Source organism: Manis javanica, chromosome 3 (assembly GCF_040802235.1).
Source record: "Manis javanica isolate MJ-LG chromosome 3, MJ_LKY, whole genome shotgun sequence".
NCBI classification, from domain to species: domain Eukaryota; kingdom Metazoa; phylum Chordata; class Mammalia; order Pholidota; family Manidae; genus Manis; species Manis javanica.
In genome coordinates this window covers 13,052,611-13,076,412 of record NC_133158.1, presented here as the reverse complement: position 1 = coordinate 13,076,412, position 23,802 = coordinate 13,052,611, and the positions used below count along the sequence as shown (strand labels likewise).

General features: G+C 41.6%; 1 long non-coding RNA gene across 2 annotated transcripts in view; it reads left to right on the top strand.

The window, feature by feature from the left end:
- The first annotated feature begins 19,016 nt into the window (after positions 1 to 19,016).
- Positions 19,017 to 23,802, top strand: part of LOC118972528 (uncharacterized) — a 465,003-nt gene continuing 460,217 nt past the window's right edge. For both annotated transcript variants that reach the window (XR_012128947.1, XR_012128941.1), the window contains exon 1: positions 19,017 to 19,140. This is a non-coding gene — a long non-coding RNA (uncharacterized lncRNA). The remainder of the gene's footprint in view (positions 19,141 to 23,802) is intronic.

The window sequence follows — 23,802 nt, the reverse complement described above, 5'->3', positions numbered from 1 at the left end:
TTTGCTGGATTTGAATTCAAGATGTTTTCCAGTTTGGAAGCGGAGCCCCTGAAAACATTTCATTTAATGTAATAATGCAGAGGGAATTCCCACTGCTGTTAGGAAAGTTATAAAAAATTATCCAAAACATCAAAACCAATATACTTTAATATAAAGCCTCAAATAAGTTGAAAAATCAACATATGGGAATCCATGTAAAGGAATATTTGGAGTAAACACATTTTGGGGGAAGAATGGTTACATTTACAATGTTTAACATTTAATGCTAAGTGATAAAAACAAAAAATATATATACTGGCATGAACCAAATTTGGGGGTCTTTTGAGTTCCTAGACCCAATACCAATGTTTGTGCATAGCAAGCTTTCTCAAACCGAAAATAAGCATTGCTATGGACAGCTCTGTGTCCTGCAATTCAACTCAGTTCTGACACTACCTGGAGATAGCATCCCATTCCACAGGTTAAGACTGCAGTCCTGCAAGACTGCCCTGCCCCCTTTGACTGGAGGTACCAGTCATTAGCCACGGTTGTCGCCTATGCCTCCTCAGGGTTGATTACTTTGTAGAGTCACTCACAGAACTCAGAGAAACATTTTACTTACTTACCTAGTAAGTAAAATGTTTTGGATAACGTTTTATAACTTTCCTAACAGCAGTGGGAATTCTCACTGCATTACTACATTAAATGAAACTTTTTCAGGGGCTCCACTTCCAAACTGGAAAACATCTTGAATTCAAATCGTTTGTGATAAAAGGGTATCGCTTCGGAACAGCCAGGTGGAAGACATGTCTATGGCCCGGCATGGGAAAAGGGCTTGGAGTTTCCGTGGCCTTTCCGGGCTGGACACCCTCCCAGCACCTCCACGGGTTTACCAACCAGGAAGCTCGCAGAAACCTCCCTTCGTTAGTTTTTATGGATGCTTCATCATGCATGCATAATTGATTAAATCTTTGGCCATTGACCACTGATTTAAATCCAGCCCCACTCCCCTCTGAGAGAAATTCCGGCTCTCGTTAACCCCAGGGTTGTTTCCCACTGCAGCCAGCCCCCATCCTTAGGGGCTTTCCGAAAGGCACCTCGTTAGTACAACAATACAGCTTTATCACTCTTATAGAGATTCCAAGGGTTTTGAAGAGCTCTGTGCCAGAAATGGGGCATAGACCAAATACACCAGCTACTCCCCCTTACCTGCAGTTTTGCTTTCCGCAGCTCCATTTACCTGCATTAATTGCTGTCCGGAAGCAGAGGATGCTCCTGATGAATCATGAGATGGTCAATAGCAGCCTAATGCTCCTGCCTCGGCCACCTCATTTCATCTAGGCCCAGAGGCATTTTTTTCTTCTCATGTCAGGGTGAGAAGAAAGGTGAGTACAGGACGATGAGATATTTTGAGAGAGACCACATTCACAGAATTTGTTGTAATTATTCTATTTTATGATCAGTTATTGTTGTTAATCTCTTACTGTACCTAATTTATAAGTTAAACTTCATCATAGGTATGTACATATAGGAAGCGACGAAGCACATACAGGGTTTAGGGTTCAGTAAGGGGTTGCCAGCATCCACTAAGGGTCTTAGAACGCTTCCCTTGCAGATAAGGGAGTCTATTGTATTTTTCACTGTATCTCACAGAATCACAGAGGGAAACCGAAATAGAAAAACAAATTGGCTGGCAAAGAACACTCCAAAATATTATCAGTGGTCATCTCTAGATGACATAATTATACTCATTTTTATTTATCTTATATTTATTTAGCATTTATATAAAAGTTCCCTTTATTTTCTTAATTTACTACACAAACCCATGAAAACTTTAGGACCAGAAAATAAGATAAGTTGATTTTTAAAATAATATCTATATGTACACTGGATACCTACCTTTTATTTATCCATAGCCATATAAAGGCTTGAATCTTGGTTAAAGAAGACCAGTGTTTCATGAAGTCATGAAACAGTGAGGTCACATGAAAAAGGAGAGGGAAGCTGAGGTTGCAAGGCAGCAAGTGCCTGGGTGGCTTGGGGCCACCCGATCTCCTCCGTTCGAAACCCACAGCAGGCATTACCAGTGATTTCAGCCCTCTTTCCCACAGAGCCCTAGCGTCAAACTTCCCAGCATCCCACCAATTAACAGCATCGATCGGAGATGGTGCCCGGGGAGCCGTCTACTGGTCCTCACTGACTTTCATATAGAGTCCCGGTCCCCGAGGCACTGTATCTAATGGGACCCTGCAAACATGAGAAAAGCACAGTATAAAGGTTAAATTTCCAGTTCAAAATAACCGAACACAGAAATGTCACAAGACAGTCCAGGATTAATTATCAAATGAATCAGAGGAGGTCATTTTATTTGGGGATGCTGAGAACATCAAATATTTTCCGTTGGGTACCAGCCTCGTCTGTATGACGTCAAAATACGTGCAAGAAAAATGGCTCTGCCTCCCACTTTGTGGGCCGGATTCCTTTCCACTCCTGCATGGTCAGAGCTGACACATCTCTAGTGAGACAGTGACCCTAAACAATATGAAAATATCTTGAAACTGTAGGAGACAGGCAGGAAGGTTACTGTGAAATCCCTTTAAAGCTTTCATTTTCCGTTTATCCCATGTTCGAAATGATGGCTTCCCTGTGCATCTGCTGTGATAAGGCATCTTTTTTCTGCTCTACTTGGGAAGGTTTGCAAAACGGATGGATTGCGAGATGATAATTTAACTCTCTTTTAGGGTGTCTGCCTTGCCTTTTCATTTAGAGTCACTGAACAGACTAGAGCCAGACCATGTTGCAGGGGCCGTGAGACAATTAGCAAATGAATGTGAGTTTTGTCTATTCCTGATAGTGGGGCTGGGCTTTTTCAATTTGGGAAAGCACAGTATTTTGTCATATAGTTTCACAGCAGCAGAACATTTCATAATTTTTTAGATGGCTTGCCCAATAGAGGAAAAAGCAAGAGCAGAGATGAATGTGGCACATTATGCCAGGATGTGAAGTGGCATTTTCCAATGCTGTGCTGAGATTCAGAAGACTTGGGAGTCAGTTCCAACTTGGCCGCTTGGTAGTTATATGTCCCTTGGGTGTTGTGAGCCTCTGGATTTTTTCCCCCCAAACTCCTACTTTCCCCTTTGTAGGGTAATAATACTCTAATTTCCGTTTGAGTAACTACCCATTCCCCACTCAGTGCAGCTGCTTGATTGAGGAAGGTGGATGTGGCTAGATCTGGCCAATAAGAATAACAGTGACTAGAGGAGAGATGCCCATGTCACCCAAAATGGGCCATTTAGAATGAATCCTGAGACTTTGCTGAAATGTTTAGGAGAGAAGAATTCTTCTTTACGTGGGAGAATGTCTGTAGGACTGTGTTCACATTGTTCAAGAGCATTTACCTGAAAATGAGGCCAAACCAGAGGAAAAGGGATATAAAAGAAGAGAAAACACATTCCAGACAAGTATGGAGTGTTTGCGGCATTGTCTCCCTTACCCCACAGCAGGCTAATCTGGGGCTTGTTCTCACGGTGCTGAGCAGGGCCCTGATAGAGCAAGCAGAGGCCTAGGCTCTGCACTGGCACACCTTTACTCCTGCCGCTTCTATTAGCTAAAGCAAATTACGAGGCCAGCCTGGAGTCAAGGCGCAGAGACACCGACTCCACATTTTGGGACAAAGAGTTCCGAAATCATAATAAGCAGCACACATACAGGAAGGGGAAGGATAGGTGCTATTTTTGTAATCACGACATGATTTTATTCCCTCAGAAAGAATCACTGTTAATATTTTAATGTACATTCTTCTAGATTTATCCAGAATACATATTTTCTATTTATTTTTATGTCAGAGAGCACATATTTTCCAGAAAACATACCTTCTATTTGTTTTTATTTTTGTAGTTTATGAAAAAACGATACTCTATCAGTTTTACAGTATATCTTGGAACATATTTCCATGTCTATGAATATCAGCCTCTTCTAAAGAGATTGAATGGATCATTTTCTTAGCTCTGACCTGAGACTCTGGGATTCTTTGACTCTTTGTAAACCAAATTTCCCAAATCTTCAAGCTCATTTCCTCAAAGTGATAGGACTGTTTAGATTCCCAAGCCACTAAAAAGTTGAGCTTATAATCCTAACTGAGAATTTGTGTCAGTTTAGAGTGTTGAGTGATTTTATCTTTGTTGATTAGGAAATCACTTATTATTATTATTAGTTATGATAATTACAAGATTGTTTCTGTTGGAATTTCAGCAATTGACTCTCATTAGCCCATGGAAATAAATGCTGATTGTTGTGGATATACTGCTTGTCTTCTGGTTGGCACCACTTCAGCAAATACGCTAAAATTGAAAGACAGAGTAAGATACTAAGAATAGGTAACCAGATGTAGTAAGCTAAGTGCTCGTACACTGTTCTGCATGGACTGAAGATTTTTGGGGTCTGGCTTCTTTCTGGCTCTTTGCTTTTGAGAGAACATGAAGTACTGAGAACTGCTTGTGTTTCTTCAAAGCATGCACTCATAGTTCAAAAGCCTCATCAGCCTAAAGACAGCTTATTACTGTAGTAGCTGACTTCAGAAACCTGAATAGATTCTTTTGTGTTATGATTAAGACCTTTTGGGAAATTTTAACTAATAGATGTTAGCTAGAGAATGACAAGGCAGTATGGATCCTGTGAGAAGTAATTCATCACTAAAATAGCTGCTTTCAATCTTTCTTTCCTCCAGCATAACCAACATGTAGCTATCAGTTATATTGACAGAATTGATCGGGCTAACATGACATGAGCTAAGAGCAAGTGGACCTCTGTGTCTGCTCTAAGGCAGAACTTTTTCATCCGTTCATTCATTTATTCATTCAGAAACACTTATTGATCATCGGCTGTTTGCAATAGGAATATAAAGATGAATGAAATAGCGTTTGTCCTCAGGGTATTACATTTTAATAGTGATCGCTTCCTATAATGTGATTTGAAGAGTCCCATGGACAAGAAGTGATGCAATTAGTCTAAAGGAAAATTGAGATGGCATATAAAAATACATAAAATACTGAAGTACACTATAATAATATAATAGCACATGCTTATGTAGTGCTTGTATTAGTCAGTTTTCTAGAGGAAAAGAAACAATAGGAGAATATCTTTCTATCTACCTATCTCTATCTATATCTCTATTTCTATCTCTATCTCTATCTATTTTCTATTGGGTCTGGGAGGGCCTGGTGAGAGAGATTTATTTATTTATCTATTTATTTACTTATCTATCTATGTATCTATCATCTATCTAATCTATCTATCTACTATCTATCTATCTATCTATCTATCTATCTATCTATCTATCTATCTATCTATGTATGTATCTATCATCTATCTAATCTATCTATCTATCTATCTATCTATCTATCATCTATCTAATCTATCTAATCTATCTATCTATCTATCTATCTATCTATCTATCTATCTATCTATCTATCTATCTATCTATCTATCTATCTATCTATCATCTATCAGAGTGGCTCATATGATTTTGGAGGCTGGCAAGTCCACACCCTGCAGGGCAGGCTAGCAGGCTAGAGACCCAGGGAAGAGGTGATGTTATAGCTCATATTCAAAGGCAGTCTGGTGGCTGAATTCTTTCTTCCTCAAAGGACTTCAGTCTTTTTCTCTTAAGGCCTTCAGTTGAGGGAGTGACATCCAGACACCTACCCACATTACGGACAGGTAATCTGCTTTATCAAGAGTCTACTTGTTTAAATGTTAATCACATCTGAAAAATATTTTCACAACAACATCTAGACTAGTGTTTGACCAAAAACTGATCAAGTTGACACATAAAATTAAGGATCACAGTCTACCTCTTGTCAACATGGCACTTGTACACATGCCCTTAAACCGTCTTTCATCTCCAAATAAAGATAATAACAAGGCCATACTTCTGCCTCATATACAGATATCCTGCTTACAGTTAAAAAACGCATAGTGCTTCCCCTGAAAGAGGTTAGAAAGCCCTTTGTAATGATGTTTTAGGTGATGTTTTGTCCTTTGGATGATGTTTTCTCTTGAGTTTGACATCCTGTAACTTAAATACTATGATGTAAAGGTAACATATTTTATGTTATATGACAAAGGAATAAAAGAGGGAAAAAAAGATATTTGCTTTATACACACACACATACATTTGTGAGAAAATAAGGAAGTGCCCATGAAGATTATCGTCCCTATTTCTTTAACTGACACCATGGCCATAGCTGGTATTTGTCACTACCTTCCTACACAACCCCTTCCGTTTGTCCCTCCATCCTCAGCAAGCACCTCAGCTGGTAGAGGTTCTTTACTCACACCTTCATTCCTGAAGGCTCTGGGCCAGTAGTTCCTGACTGAATTTAGTTGTTATAGTTTTCCATTGACTTCAGTTACAAAGAGGAAGAGTACCAAGACACACCCGAAGGGATCTGAATTCCACGCATGCTGATCCTCACCTCCACTGCAGAATAGCAGCCCGCTTTCCCCTGGGTGATCAGGGCGAGTCCCCCCAGCCAGCACAGTAACTTCCTTCTTCGCCTGTTGATTCAGAGGCCCGAAGAGCCCAAAGCGGCCGGGCAGCAGTCGGAACTTGCAGTTCAATGGAATCATTGTTGTGTCTCCTGGTGAAAGCATTCCTCCTTCTGGTTCTAAGACCGCGGGATCCACAGGATGGTGGGGACAGGAAGCACAGAATTTGCAAGTGCATCCGTAAGGGTATTTGTTAGTAGATGACCCCTTGATTCCTGGACTCATCTGTCTTGGCTGTGGGAGAAAAAGCCCCATTTATTGGATGCTGATGCGGAGCATATAGAGCATCCCGGAGAAACTTGCCCCAGCCCTGCAAGGCATTGCCACCTCGCTGGCACTGTGACTGAGTTTTCTAAAGGTGATCCCACCAGTCTGTCAAGCCAGCCACTTCAGGATGGTGGGGAACATGGCAAGACCAGTAGATCCATAAGCATGGACCCATTGCCACACTTCAGTTGCTGTGAAGGGAGTTCCTCGACTAGAAGCAATGCTCTGTGGAATAGTGTGAATGTGGATACGACATTCTGTAGGTCTGTGGATGGTAGTTTCAGCAGGAGCACTGAGTGCAAGGAGGGCAGCTCCATAGGCAGAATAAGTGTCTATGCCAGGAAGAAAGAAATGCTGCCTCTTTCCTAATGGCAGTGTAGTCAGCCTGCCACCAGGTAACTGGCTGATTTCCCTGGGGCATGGTGCTGTATCAGGGCCTCAGTGCGGCCTCTGCTGCTAGGAGAGGTTAACGTCACCCAGCTAGTAAAGGGCTTTGGCTCCAAAGTCTGTGTTTTAACAGCTATACTTTATCTGGCCTGTTAACCGTGAGCAATGGGCAAAAAGGGAGCACAAAATGAAGTCATTTCCACAAAAACCCTGGTGAGGATGAAATACTGAATGAAACCTGGCTTTAATTATAAGTGAGCTAGTAACTTTTCTTATGTTTAAGCAGCTCCCAGTCTCCTCCTGTGATTCATCTGTAAAATTACAGATTTTACAGATATAAAAAATATTAAAAACTACATAAGAAACTTAAGTCGGGGATCTTCAAGTGGTTGTTAATAATGTTTGGTTATTCAAAGGTCTGGCAGTTAGAAACCTCTGAAAGTTAAGTCGAGAGGCCAAACAGACGGGTTTCTGGGTATTTCCACACCACCATTTGTAGTTTAGACAGAGAAACTTACCTTTCTTCTAGTTTTGTATAGGGAGGGTGAAGACCACTGGATGGGAAGCTGAGGTGCCTCCTGCCTTCAGCCTTGCAGAGGAATGAGACAGACTCAGCCGACATTTACTGTATTAGCAGCATTCCACTCATGAGCTTTGAACCTAAAAACTCTTCCAGTTATGTATTATTTAGTGGCATACCACAATCTTGCATTATTTCTTACAATTCTGTTGGTTGGCTGATTGGTTCTTTTGTTCCACGTGGTATTGGCGGGATACCTCATGGAGTTCTATTCCACTTGTGACTGGGCTGGGCTCTAAGGCTTCTGAAGTCCTTCTCACATCCCTGGCTGGTGGTTAGGAAGTCTTGGTCCTCTGCCGTTTGTACTCTCAGCCTCCAGGGCCTCTTCTGAGGCCTTGCACAGCAAGCTAGCCTGGACTTACGTAGCACAGAAGCCTCTTTACATGTCATTTCTGCCATATTTAATTGGTCAGTGCAAGTTACAGTGACAGTCTAGATTCAAAGAGAAGAGAAATAGATCCCCACCTCTTGATGGGAGGAGCTGTGTGTGTACACAGGGAGGGAGGAACTATTGGTGGCTTGTCTTTGGATTAGTTGATTTTCTCTACTGGTTTTCTATATTCTATTTCATTACTTTCTGCTCTGCTCTTCATTATTTCTTACATTTTGCTTCCTTTGAGATTAGTTTACTTTTTTTCCTCTGGTAAAAAAATTTCAGATCTTTTGCATTTTTTAATGTAGTCGTTCACAGCTATAAATTTCTCTTTATACACTGGTTTAGCTGTATCCCATGAATTTTTGGGGTGTGTGACTTCACTTTCACTCAGCAGAAAGTATTTTCTTATTTTACTGGCAATTTCTTCTTTGATCTATTGGTTATTTAGGAAATCACTAATATGTGATTTCCACATATTAGGAATTTCCAAAGTTTCTGTCAGTAATTTTTAGTTTCATTCCATTGTAGTCAGACAACATACTGTGTGTTATTTCAGTTCCTTTAAATTTATTGAGACTTGTTTTGTGGCCTACCATGTGGTATGTCCTGGTGAATGTTCTTTGTGCTCGTGAGAAGAGTGTATCTTCTCTGTCGCTGGTTGGAGAGTTTATAGATGTCTGTTAAGTCTGGTTGGCTTATCATGTTGTACAAATCTTCAGTTTTGGTGTTGAGATACAAGTTATATCCATTATTGAAGGTGAATTATCAAAGTCTCAACTATTACTGTTGAATTATCTATGTCTCCTTTGAATTCTTTCAGTTTTGCTTCATGTAATTTGGGACTCTACCATTAGGTGCATAGATGTTTATAACTGTTACACCTTCTGGATTGTCTGACACTTTTGCTGTTATAAAATGCCCTTTATCTCTAGTAACATTTGTAAAATTATATTTTGTGAAATATTAGTATAGTTGCTTCAGCTTTTTTACGGTCATTTGCATGGCAAATCTTTTTCCCATTTTTTTACTTTCTGTGCATTTGTGTATTTGAATTTAGAGTGTGTCTCCTGTGCACCACATGTAGTTGGATCTTATTCTTTTATTCTGACAACCTCTATCTTTCAATTGGATTGCTTAATACATTCACAGTTAATGTTATTAGGACACAGTGGGATTTATGTGAGCCATTTTACTTTTTGTTTTCTATATAATGCATGTCTTTCTTGCCCCTTTGTTCTTCCTTGACTGCTTTCTTTTGCATGAAGTGAACATTTTCTAATGGAACATTTTAATTCCTTTAGTAACATTTTCATATATATATATATATATATATATATATTTTTTTTAGTTTTTTTCTCAGTGGTTGTTTTCAGGTCTTATTACCACGTACATCTGAATTTACCAGAATTGACATCAGATTTGTACAAATTTAATTCCAGTGAGATACACAAACATTATTTTTATATAGCTCTATTCCTTCTTCTACTTTCTCTGCTATTGTTGTAGACATATCTATATATATATATTATCAATTTAACAATACGTTGTTAGAATTATTACTTTGTATATTTTTATGTCCATAAACAGAGTTGAGAAAAAAAAGAAGTCAAGTGTATATTTCTAGAGTATGTTATATTAACTTTTCTATTTTCTGTTTTTGGTTCTTTGCATTTCTGTGGCTTCAAGTTGCTGCCTGGTGTGATTTTCTTATTCCAATACAGCTTTGCTCTGACCCAACGCTTTTGCACTACTGGCAGATATTCTACACTTCTCTGTGTTACAGTCCTGATGACACAAGTCACACACATTTTCTTGTGCACTTGCTTCTCAAATTAGTTAAGAAGTAAAAGAAATAAGTAGTCATTATTCTATTTTATAATAACATAATTACTTTTACTGGTACACATTTTTTTTTGTGGGGGTGGGGGTTGCAATTAGACCATCTGAGAAACTTTCTTTCAGCCTAATGGGTTTCCTTTAGTATTTCTTGTTAGGTGGGCTAGTGACCGTCTTTGGAGACAACCTACCACAAATTGTTGTAGAACTCAGTAAAGCCACCCTGGGACCAGAAGCGTATCAACTCTACCTGCCACAAATAGATGGCATTAGAGGTTGCATCAGTAGCATCATAAATGTACTTATGTCACATTGGTTGGAACTTTAATTGTAAGCAGAGGAAATTTTAATAATGCTGGGAGTGTGTTAAGCAAGCCCTCTGGGAAGGGACCCCCGGAAGGGCAGAAATGGAAAGCTCCCAGGAATAGGCTTCAGAGCTGTCAGAGTGGCTTCCTTGATTGGTATAATCTGTAAAGCAGAGGAAAGGAGGCTTCTAGCTCTGGCTCCTTCCCAAGAAAAAGAAAATATTCTCAATTATGCTGTGGCAGCTTGAAAATAGGTCATATCCACAGTCTCAGCTATTTTGTGGTGATGCTGTAATCCAAACCAGCTCTTTGCTCTCTAATTATTTTGGAAAAATCATTAAAACAAAACAAAAGCCCAATTAGGAAAGACCTGCTGCCTAACAGATAATTACTGGTTTTCCAGAAAATGAGTTATCTTTGGATATACCTGCATTGGGAGAAGCGGTGCAAAACACCATGGGCCAGGCACCATGCTGGACATCGTCAACAATTTCTTTCTAATGCCTCATGAAAACAGCCCTGTGAGTCAGATGTCATTATCTCCTGTTTATAGAAGCAGTATCTGTACTGTAGTGCGAGTTTAAGTAACTGGCTCCAGTCACATGGTTAGTAAGTGGAAGAGAGTTGAAATGTAGGCCTTTGTGTCCCAGGTCTCATGACAGTTGTAAGGGTCACAATGGTAAATTTGGGATGATGAGCGCACCTTTTAGTCCTTGTAGTTTAGCTGGACCACTTTCATTAATCAGCATCCTCTCCTCACTCTGTTTGCACCCAAGGTTTGTTCTGTGGTTCATTCTGTTTTCTGTATAGACTGATACCCTAATGTAAGTACATTCTATGTGATGATTCCATGGTTTGGAAATTTTAGCATAATAATACTTGCTTTCTGTCCTTCCCACTGATAAGAAGGCACTTGTGCTGCCACATTTGTGTTCTCAATCCTAAAAACTTAAATTGGGGTTTGTTTATGTGGAAAGTTGACTTGGAGGTTATGACACCTTGAACACATTCATGATGGTACCGTAATCAAAGCTATTAGATCCCTGGTTGGTGGGTAAAAAAATATTGGCCTGGCTGCCATGAGATCTGATCGCATCACTCCTTCTGCCACGCACCAGCTGCCTGACCTTGGGCAGGGCATTTCACCTTGCTGGACCTCCAGTTCTCCATCTGTGACACTAGAGGGTTGTACTTGGTACTTCTAAGTTTCTGTGACCTTAGGACTCAGACTTTGTTGCGGCCTCATTGGTTCCCTAGGGGCTTAGAGAAGAATCACGCAGGAGGCCCACAAGCTTGCATTCCCCTTGTCTCAACATCACTGGAGCCATGGGACACGTAAGGCAATTGTCCGGGCTGCTGGCCTATCCAAGTTCCTTCCCTCTCAACGTGTACACTCCCATTCGAAACCTCGTACCTCATCACCCTCTGAGATTTTTTGGTTTCTGAAAGGAAGGACTCACACTTCCCAGAACTTTGGCACCACCCATATAATGAAGGTACCCGATGCCTTGTACTGAAACCTACTAGATTCCAGTGTTGTGCTGTATTTTGAAAGTCTACTATATGCACTGTTAAAAAAAACACTGTACATAAATTGCATCAATTAGCACTCATAAAAGTGGGTAAAGTAGATACCATTATTATCTGTCATGTGGTAAGATTAAGAAAATGAAGCCCAGAGAAAGAGACAGAACTTGGATCGGAACTCAGGCTCTCTGACACAAGAACTTGTTTTCTGCATCAGCAGGTTGCCTCCCATGGGATGTGAAAGACCTGTGCAGCTCACCTGCAGTGGGGGTTCTGGGCATGAGGCCCATCTTCCCAAAATGTGTGTTTGCTTTCCAGTGGTGGAGGAATGGAATGAATATTTGGCAATAACCCCAGTGTCTGATCTGAGGCTAGGTTTCAGATAAAATTGCTAAAAATAATTTAAGTGCAGATAGTCAAGTTCTCAGTAGTTCATAACTAAGAACCGTCTATCAAGGTAAAGGGGCTAGGATATGGAAAAGACAATGTGGTGTTTTCATGGGTAGGTGGATATCCTCCCATTCAAGTGGAGTGTTTGCGAATGAAGACCAATAAGCCAACCCTTTGGTTATCAGGTCCCCTGTCAAGCTACAGCCAAAGATATCACACATTCAAGCAAACCACTTCAGAATGGCTTTAAGGACTACTTCCACCTTGGAGGTCCTAGAGGGACATGCCTATGGTGTCACTCCTCTAGCCACAAGACCTGAGGGCTGTTCTAACCTGTGCAGCCTCCTACCAGGAGAGGTGCCTTTCATGGACAACACCGAGTGAGACCACAGCGACAGTACTGGTCCTTTCTGACCTTCTGTTCTTTCAGATTGTTCATAACCAGCTTGGGAAGGGGCATTAATGAGGGTTGATTACAATTTTGAAGGTTGGAACCAACTATAAACTATTAGTTATTATATTGGTATTTTGATGATGGGAAGCAGTTTTGTCGAAAAGCTCTGTGCTGACACACAGTGTATCTCTGTAGATGACAGAGCTTGGTTTAATAACTAGAGGGCAGGTTATTTTCTGTGTTCTTGAATGAACTTGACACATACATGACTTGAATCAAGCTGAGACATTTCTCTCTGGCTGCTTTTCTCTTTAGTTCAGCCTTGGTCTTTCCATATGGGAAACGTGCTCACGAGAGAGATCTTCAGGTCACCACCAGCACCTATTGTTCTCCTGGGGCAATCGAGCATTCTTACATAGTGGGAAAATAGAGGTACCTATTCAAAAATAGGTAGCAATATGTAAAAACTGGAATGCAACCTCCTGTGTGGAAGAAAAAGTAACTAAAAAATAATAAAACTCTTTGTTTAGATGTTGCTCTAAAAAAAGTGGACCTGTTTTTACAATTGAGCACCATGGATTCTAAAGCTTCTTTTAAAATTCTGCATTCAATAATTTTTATGTAAATGATCCTGTCCTTTTTCTTGTGCCAAGTACGAATAATGATAGTCTCTTTCTAAAGCTTAACAAAGACTGTTCTAATGGTGTCAGTTTAGTTTTATGGATTCATTTAGCTTGAGGAACATGTTTATAATAGCAAACAGGATTTTATGGAGTAATTAGTAGTTAGAAGGAGGAACAAACATTTTTTTTTAAATAGAAGGAACCCAAGTGCTTTTGATAAGCAGATAGTTGGAGTGTTCTTCCCTACCACCAAATTTGTCCACTCTGAACTCTAGCTACCATCTCTACAGACCTAAGTGACCCTATATTTCTAAGCACAGGGGCCAGGTGAGAATGACCTCAGTGGCGTGGGTGGGAGGGCCTTGGTCCAAAGCTAGTGCTCCTTTCGGCCAAACAAGGGCTGGCTTTTGTGTATCTGAGGTTTGGAGAAGGTCTAGGACCATCATAATCTCCACCCACTCCTCTGACTTCACCAAACAGCTAAAAGAAAATGAGAAAAGTCTAGTTTTCACTGTCCTGACAAGACTGTTGACCACAATTCACTAATACAGAGAAATTCTGGAGAAGCCTGGTTTTGGAGAAATCCTCCCTTCAACTGCCTAAAAGGATTTTTCTGCATCATTTGTGTCTACCCCAAGAACTCCATCGTAAGACACCTGTGACTTTAAGTTTGGCCTCAGAGCACGTAGAAGCCCTCTGAAGTGAGAATATCCCTGGAGGGATACTTAGCTTCTAAAATGGCTCTCAAAAATCTCTGCCACCTGGTGTTTGTGCCCTTGTGTAAGAGTGGGTCTTGCTTCTAAGGAACCGAATAGGGCAAAATGATGGGGTGTCACTTCTGGAGCTGGACTGTAAAAGACAGTGACTTCTGCCATGCTCTCACTCTCTCACCCTTTCTTATTTGCTTGTCCTGATGGTAGCCAGCTGCCGTGTTGGGAGCTTCCCTTCCGAAAAGTCCACGTGGTAAGAAACTGAGGGTGTCCTGGGACCAGCTCTCTGAGAGGAACTGAGACTCTTAGTCTATAGCCCATGGGGTACCCATGGGGGCAAAAATTATGTAAGTGAGCTTAGAAGTGGATCCTTCCCCAGCTGAGCCTTCCTATGAGACCCCTGCTCTGGCTGACTCTTTGACTATAGCCTGAGAGATACTGAGTCAGAGGCTCCTAGACCCCTGACCCATAGAAAGTGTGGCATAATAAATATTTTAAACCGCTAGATTTTGGGTCTTAAAATAACATTTACATCCTAATGTTAAATAATTACTAAGTCAAATTCCCATCTTTATCCTGACCCTTCAATTCTGAACTTGTATTATTTTGTTTTCTATTGGATTAATAATGTTATGTGCTTTAAATGATTATTGTGTATTTTGTCTTCCAATATTGGCATGTAGCATTTGTATATAATTATAATTGCAGTTTGTCTCTAGTTAAAACTTTATCTCACTCACTCTTTCTAGACCCCTTCTTTCTAAAAGTATATTTGGAGAAAACTCTTTTTCCATGTGTCAGAAAGCAAATTCAAACTAACTTAACCAGAAATGAGGCTTTCTTAATTCACGTGTGTGCCAAGTCCAAGAAAGTGGTCCTGGCTTCAGCATGAATACTTCTATCTCTATATTCTGCTTTCTCTTGTCCTGTCTTTATATCCAGGGCCAACTCTCTTCTACCTGTCAACAAGCATGCCTCCCAAAACTTAGAGAATCCAAAGAAAAGGGCAACATCTCATTTTTGGAGTCTGCATTGATTCCCCTAAGGGTCTTTAGTGGTCATGCTGGGTCATGTGTTCCCTGCCTTAGACTGGTCATTATCTGTAGGGTGGGATACTCTGATTGGCTAGGTTGGGCCACGTATCTACCCCTGAAGTGGAGGACTCCAAGTTATGTGATGTAGTGGGCAACTCCAGAAAAATCACATGGAATTGGGGAGGGGAAGAGTTCCTAAAGGGGGAAAAAAATACCAAGCAGCTAAAGAGTACTAGAGGTCCACTAGGTAGAAAGAATAATATATTTTTAGGATGCTATGATTACTTATAGTTACATAACAAATCATCCCAGCTTTATGGTATAAAATAATGATAATCATTTATTATTATTGCCTCTCAAAATCCTGTGGGCTGACAGGACTCAGCTAGATGGTTCCCACTCAGGGTGGTTAAAGCAGCTGCAGGTGGCGAACCTGGCGTCATCCTAAAGGCACCATCACTTCTGTATTTGGTACCTAGGCTGGGGAGACTCAAGCAGTTGGGAATTTCTTGGTCACCTCTCTCTTTCTATGCATCTTTCTAGATGGCATTTATGAGATAGCCAGACTTATTACATGGTGATTCAGGGGTCAGCAGGGCTATATTCAAGAGGAGAGGAGAGGAGAGATGAGTCGACGTCTCTCTGAGAAGAGAGAGAACCAGGTGCCTTTTATGGGTCTAGCCTGAGAAGTCACGCACAAGTCTGTTGCCTTCTTCCTTAGAAGGGGGCCATGTTCAAGGGGAGGCGAGTAAGAATCTACTCTTGATGAGAGGAACATCAAAGAATTTGTGGATGCATTTTTAAACCATCACATGTAAATTATAAAACTTCTTTTTTGTATTTCTGAAGCAACACTTGTGAATTTTTCCCAGATGAGGCCAAGATTTGACTGAGACCTACATGTGTTTGACAGAGGAACGTGATAAAGTCACTAAATCAAAGGCTTGCAGTTTTTAAGTTCTAGAGTAGAAAAAAAGTACATTTATTTTCTTAGTATTGCAAATCCCAAAGAAACATGTGATTTAATACCAAGAATTCATACACACACCGGTGTGTGTTTTTAAATGTATTGACTTCAGTGATTGTCACGGTGAGGGGAGGGCAGTGTACTTGCTCAGTCATGAGCCATCGAATTTCCTGTGTATACAGAGGATGCTGGATCTCCTTAGGCATTTGTTTTCTTGTGTAAATTGTCTTTTATATCAAGGAAAGATAATTCATAATGGCAGGTTTGCTTTTTGCTCTCTAAATGTGTCCAATCTCCTTTCGTGCATTATTCGTAGTTTATTTTCCAAGGGTTTCTAAACTTAAAGTCCTGTGTGTGTGTAAATAAATGGTTTAATATGTTTTATTAGCCTCAACTGTATTCATAACCGATTTGGATTGTGTCTCTGGGAAAATCATGTCATCTGTATGTGCCTTTAGTTTCTTTGTTGGACTACATCAGGCATGGAGTTTCATGTATTCAGCAGCTCATGTCTAAAACCTGTAAACCTGAGATTCTCAGCCTCACAAACCACAATAAAAGCTCTTCTACATGCATGCATCTTACACATTCCTTCTAGATGTGCTTAAACCCCATAAACCTTAAAATGGATATGCTTAGCCTCTGAATAATTCCCCCCGGCCTCTGTACCACTGCAGTGTGCTTCCACTCTCCCGCTGCTGTTAAGGTGCAGGAAGAGACGGGGCATGCAAGATGGATTTTATGATCTCCCTATTCCTCTAGTTGTAAGATACAGGAAGGAGTGGACAAGATGGATTCCATGCTGTCATTTAGAGGCACCTGCCGAGGAAGCAGGAGACAACGAAACGTGAATTATAGGACAACCCTGTGGTGCCCAGGCCAGACTTCCTATCAGTGTATCTCCATGGGGCACATGGGGTGAGGAGAGGTGGGTGAGCACCACGTGCTCATGATCGCCAACCAAAGGGAAATACCCCAACGAGCTCCAGCAAGGTGTTTTATGAATTGGGACAGTGGGAGCTGTGGAGTTCAGATACCCCTCCGGCCATCTCTGAGCCCAGTTGCCTCTCCTAATATAGTAAATGAACATTGTCATTTCCTAAAATTAGGAGATTCTTGTAATTCACTCCTGGACTTTGAAGTCTGTGAAGTATCTGCTCATTGCCCGAGTTTTTTCGCTTTGGAGTCTGTGGCTGTAAACACAGCAGTGAACCAGACTGACTCTCGGGAAGGGAATCCTCTTAACGCCTTTCATCTATAAACACGGGGCCCAAGCTCGGGCCACCTCTGAGGGCTTTGTCAGCTATAGGCCTTTGCTTTCAGAATCTTATTGATCTGCTTCCTAGTACAGTGCCGAGCTGACAGTGGAAGCTTAGCAAATATTTGTTGAATGAGTTAATGCATCCAGGCAGCAAGAAGTAGAAGGAGTGTGGTCATTGGATACACACAGACTTGAGTTTCATTCCCAGCTCTGCGTCTTTGAACTGTGACCTCAGACATGTTGCCTATGATCTCTGTATCAGTTAGAATCCAATCATAAAGACGGGACACTGTGTACTTAGAATTAAGGGGCTAGAACACAGAGAGTTGTTGGTGTGCGTGATAAAAGAGAGGCTGAGAGGCCGCTGGGAGCTGGCAACCGGACAGCAATGGCAGGAAGCTCTTAGCACCCTGAGGAGGGAGAGGCAAAGAGAGGTTGAGAACCTGAAGTTCAAGGTCTAGGGTCAACTGGCACAAGGCCACCAGCCAAGAAGATTTTCGTTGAGCTTTAATTTTTATAGTTTGTATCATGAAAATATAGTTGTTATACATATTTTTTTTTTCAAAATGCTTATGCCTCTCCCAACCTAATTGTAATCACCATATCCTACTAAGAACTGCTGAAATAAAACAAGTTTAATCAGTGACTAGAAAGCCTTGTTCATGGCAGATGCTTAATAAGTCTTTCAGCAAAATGAAATTATAATGGAACTATCTGTGGGAGAGGCAGCAGGTTCAGGTGCTACCACCTAGGGATGAAATAGCTTATAAGCTATTTCCTTTACACTAGATGATAGATGGGCCTTTGGCTTTTTATGCAGAGGCACATAAAGAGGTCAAAGCACCTTGAAAACGTGACCAACCCAGATCTTTGGGCATAATTAAATCACAAATGCCTGGCCTAAATTCTTCTATCATCCCTCATGGTATTACTTGGCTGGTGGTGTCTTGCTCTAAACTAAGCTTTGGTTTGTGTTATCTCATATATATTTTAAGGATTCACAACACCTCTAATCCCCTCTCTCCCTAACAAAAGAAACTACATCCAGTAATGGAGAGACTGGGAGTTACCTCAAATGAGCTCTTAGCCTGTCCAAGGAAAGGCCTCTGGTCTTTTTAAATTCTTCTCCTCGATTAGACCTGAGCTGGTTAAAGGGGGATTTAGACTGGGAGAAGTATTGAAAGTTGAGACAGGGATCTTTCTGGGGGCTAAAGGAGGGATGGATTAGCAGGTGGGGCTTTCTTTTCCTCAGACACACCATTTTTCACAAAATACGTACTGGCCCCACATTTTATACTACAGGCACTGTTTGTGCTTAGAGGAAAGAATCTGTGAATCTGTAAAAATACAGTCTTCGTCTAATTCTATCAGACATAATGAACGGCATTGGGAAGAGAAGTTTGCTGTTCTTATTTATCCCAGAAAGAGAAGAAGCCAATGTTAAGAAATTGTACAATTATTGAAAACATTTTTTTCATGATTTTTTCTCAGGACTGTCAAACCCAGTTCTACTTCAGAGTCTTGGTGTTCATGTCCTGACAGGAATTCTCTTCCTCCAGCACGACCCATCCCATCACTCAGGGGTCACTGAGGTCGCTGCTCAAATGTCACCTCCTCAGAGAAGCCTTTCTTGACTGCCCTCCTGCTCTCAAAGTCACTGCTGTCACAGAACTGACCTTTCAGGGGAGACGACAAACAAACCGATTGACGTCGAATGTTTCATGTGACAAGGAACAAGATGAGGGTGAGGGAGAGAGAATAATCTGGGTGGGAGGCTGGGAAAGGGTTTGATTGGCTGCCAAGGCTTCCCTGCACAGTAGACATTTGAACCAGCTAAGGACAGGAACTGACTGTGCATATGAAGAAAAGGAAGCCGGCCAGAGGTCTGGGACAGAGTCATGGAGAGAACCAAGGGAGGAGATACGATCTGTGAGGGAGCAGTTCGTGGGCCAGAGGTGGGTGCCATGATAAAACATTGCATTTTATGGTTCTGAGCAGAGAGGGGTGACATGGTCTGATTCCCATTTGATCATTCTGGTTGTTTCAAGGAAAATTGACTGCAGGAGAGTGAGGGAGGGAGCAGAGAGACCAGTTCGGGGGCTTCCTGTTTGGGTAATTAGGCAAAGAGTTCACGTACTTGAATTTCATTTTCATTTCTGCCCATTGGCTGGTGTTCTCTACGCTCCAACGAGACGAGCCGTAATGGACTGTGGGATTTACCTGGTTGGCATGGGCATCAAGTGCTTCCAGTGTACCAGCTTCAGGGCCCGGCCCATGGGTACTGATGAAAACAGAGGATGACATGATCCTGAATAGGGAAAAGCCGCACGTTTTCAGACATGGCTGTTTAGCCAATGATTCTTTTTTCATTCCTTGAGGTTTATGTAACAGAAGAAGGTTTCAAGGGGTGGGGTGGAAGACGCAGCTCCTTTGTGTTTTCTTTGCTTGCTCCCTTACTTGTAAAGCTGCTTGTGAGACACACACATGGCCTGAACATCAGAAGGGAGATTAGAAAGGAGGAGGATAAAATCAGACTCATCCTTGGAATCATCTGGCAGGAGCAGAGACGTCCTGTGCTCAAAGGAAGCTCTCCTGCCTGAAATAACTCATTCTGTCGGCTCAGTCCAGTGGCAGGAAGAGATTTCAAGGCCAAGCTCGGGTATGGGATCCAGTTCACTCGAGGGAAACCCCCAGAGTTATTTCTAGCAAGGGCACAATGCTGTTGATCTAGTTTGGGACCCCACAGGTCCAAAGGAGAAGTGTCCTGTGGCATTTCTAGGCTCCAGTGGTTGGCAGCCAACCTAGTAGCAGTCCGTTGCCGTGACAACAAAGGGCCACACCCCTCATGACATCCAGGGATGGCAGGAGGCAAAAGGACCCTGAAAAGACCAAGCTATAAAGCTTTTCAGGATTGTATGTAATTCTGCAGAGCCCACTGTCTTGAGCCTGTTTGAAAGAGAAAATGAATTGCAGATGGACTTGCAAGAGAGTTGCTCTGGAAAAAATACCTTTGGAATCTTAGAACATTCCTGGGCTCCCTCCCTCTTTGTTATCAGCTGTTAAGGAAATTGCTTGCATACAGCCTAGGTATCGCCTTGAAATGGAGTTGAAAGTGTCTGCAGTTCCACCCGGACCAATGTTTGGAGAGAGAAAAAGATTAGTACGCCAAAACCAACAAATATATTAAATCTGTGTCATGGTTACTGTGTTTTGCTAACATGGCCTGGGGCTCAGGTTAAAATTCATTACCTGGAGCTTCTCAGGGTCTTAACTATAACTTAAGCCTTAACATTCCAAGATGTAAAGAACTGCCTTTTGTGGCTTTTTTGCCTAGTTTCTGTGGGGGGGTGGGGTGCATCATCAACTTACATAATGTCAGGTCCCGCGTCCCTGGAATATAGGGGACGGACATTATGTAGAACAAGAGAATCTTTTTGCTGTGAAGGAAACCAGACTAGTAGCAAGATTTTATACACTGACCTCAAGACTTCATCTCTGCCAAATCTAATGCCTCCATGTGTTGTTCTTTTGAGAGATGGGAAATCTAGCCCACAGCACAGAGCAGAAAAATGAATCTATCAGGGTGTGACATAAACCAGACATGGCAAGGTGACATCACTAGATGGTTCCTAGAAGAATGTGAGCAGGGACTCTCTGTAATGATTCACTGACTTGGGGCAGGAGGTGGGGCAGATGTCAATCCAGTCAATCCCCTGCATGCAGATTGCTTCGGAGGAGTCTCAAGCCTTCCTGTCCTAGTGGCATCTTTTCTCCTTTGATTTGAGTCACTCTATTTGGATTCCAATTGTCATTTGCAGCCTTTTGTTAATGGATGGGGTGGAGGAGGGCTGTTGGCCTGGCACACTTCCAGGGCTCCCCACTTCCAGTTTAGTCTATGTCCCAGGTCCCAGAAGACATTTTGGAGTGTCTAATTCATTCTCGGTTGTCTCAACTGGGATGGGGAGTGGGGAGCTGTTGGCATCTAGTGTGTAGGCGACAGGGATGCTAAACATCAAAAAATGGATCATTACACAAAAAAGAATTATCTAGCCCAAGATGTCTATGGTGAGAGGTGGAGAAAGCCTGGCCTACGTGAACGCTCTGATCTCTGTCCCTGCCACAGTCTCTTCAGCCCCAGTGTTCTCCAAGGCGGCCCCTGGGAGGATTCAGCACAGGAGATGAGGCATGCGTTTGCTCTTGCTTTCAGATTCTGTTTCATAGTCTCTGTCCCACAAGGGAATATAGGTTCGCTACTGAGGCTTTTGAGTGAGACAAATTGGGCTTCCCTTCTTTGGGTGTGCTGTATACAGTCTGCATGGCTTGGAGCAAGTAAACTTAACTACTTTGAACTCAGTTTCTTCATTTGTTAAATTAGGGGAATCATATCTGTAGTGAGGATTAAACAAGCAAATGGATTTAAAGCACAGAATGCCCATGCCTGGCCCACAGTAAGACTTAATAAGAGGCAGGTCTAAGAAGGTGCTAGAGCTGGGTCCCATAGCTGAGCCTTTTACCAGACACTGCCAGTAAGCACTGTGCTCAGCAGAATGAATGATTGCTGCATGTGTGATTTTTATAGTTGTGGGTTAGGAAACTATATGGCAGTTTCTCTGTCAAATAAAGATCCCCTAATTGCTTAAAGTCCTTACTTTAGGTATGGTATATGACCTTTGGTGGAGGCTCCAAAATCAAGATAGAAAATATTCACTTTAATGAACAAAAGTGACCGAGAGGGAGAAAAACACTGAGCACATAAAAAATTAAACAACCACTTGGATTTTGAAATTACTGTGGAAAAACTGTAATAGAAAAAAAATGCAATTTTAGGGACATAGTTCTCTAATCTTAAGCCATTTGGCTCAATGATCCTTGCCTATTCCCCCATCTTCAACCTGACTCCCCAGAAATATTTCTAGTATCAGATTTTCCAAGCAAATTTCTCTTATTCATCTGAGCAGGGCTATCGAATAGGATTTTGAGAATGCCTTCAACGTGGCTTATGATGGATGTCTGTGATGGAAGGCCTCCGTGGTTTTCATTTTGGACTTGGCTTGTTAAAAAACAACAATGCTAACAAAAGAAGGCGGAGGGAGTCGGCTTTTCCTGATTTTTCTCTTGTGTGGCCAACTTAATGTTGGATTTCTCAGGAAGCTTTACAATATAAGACAGCAGGAAAAACAATTTAATATAGAAATGCCAGCCTGGACTAAACTTGAGAAGAGGAAATAGCAGGAAGTAGTAGTGTCTTAAGGGCATAGGTTTTGCTTTTTTTAAAAATCAGTTTCAGCGCTCCACAGCACAGTACCATGGAGTTTGTTTTTCCATGCATGCACATGACCATGAAGAGAAGGCTTCCATCGGCATGCCCCAGCGGGTTCCACAGCACCTCTTACCAGAGTCTTCATTCAGTCTGATTTCCCTGTTGGTTAAATAAGATGAGAATTTAAGACACAATGCTGGCATCCCATGTGTAGGTGGAAGACGAACCTGACTACATTATGTGATGTCCAAACTGATCCATAATATTTCTCCCGCTCAGCTAAAGTAACTGGCACTCCTCTATAAAATTTTCTTTTGAATTAAAGCATTGTAGACCCTAAAGCACAGATACAGTGTATTTAGAAATAGCAACCCAGTGGTTATCAACCTTGGCTACATATTAGAATCACTTGGAGAGTCTCTAAGAAAGTATTGATATCTTTCAGTTTCTACAAGGAAATATAATTGAGTTGGCATAGAGTAGAAGTGGGCATCAGTATTTTTTAAAAAATCTCTCCCATGTATTTTTCTCACCTGCTACCAGGCCCATGAACCATTGCAGTAACAATAGAAGGTTTGGTTCTTTGATTTTTTTTTTTTTTTCTGAATCAAACCACCTGCAGGTTATCATACACCTTCATTGGTTGGGGTGACTCACTTTACCACTGATTCCTGAGATAGAATCTTGGTTGGGGTAAGGGAACAGAAATTGGATGGGAGAGAAGGAATTTACATACAGTCCTGGTCTTGTTCAAATTCCATATGCAGGGCGATACTAAAGTATTTAACAACCAATGGAATATGGGAACTGAGCTGTCAGAACAGGTGCTACTTAATATCAGGTCTGCTCATTGACACACCCCTAGCTGTGAGAATCTCAGTTTTAAGATGCTGGCACCTACTGACTCTTTCACATTGTAAATTCATCCCATTATCAGCAGTCTCCAGGCAAAAACCCAAGGGGAGTGGAGAGGCAGTTGAGAGTATTTGGGGACTAAGGATGCAGGGGGTGTGACTGGCTATCTAGTTGGGGAGGGAAGGGTTTAATGACAGAGCAGCCCTGGACAGTAGGTGAGAGTTTTGGGGTACAAAAACAGATGCTACCTACTTCTCAGGGTTGCCTTGGGTCAACAAACTTCTTGGGTGTTGAGATGTTTTATAAACATAGTGACCTCTGTAAGAATCCTAGAGATGAACTATAAAAAACTTGCAGCTAAAAAAAAGTTTGTAATGAGAACTAATGGTTCTCAATAAATTCCCACAAGTCACATAACAACCACACTATAAATTGTAGAGTCTGAGACCAACAAGGGGTCACTGTGACATTGTATACATCATTAAAGTAGTGACCTCCTGCT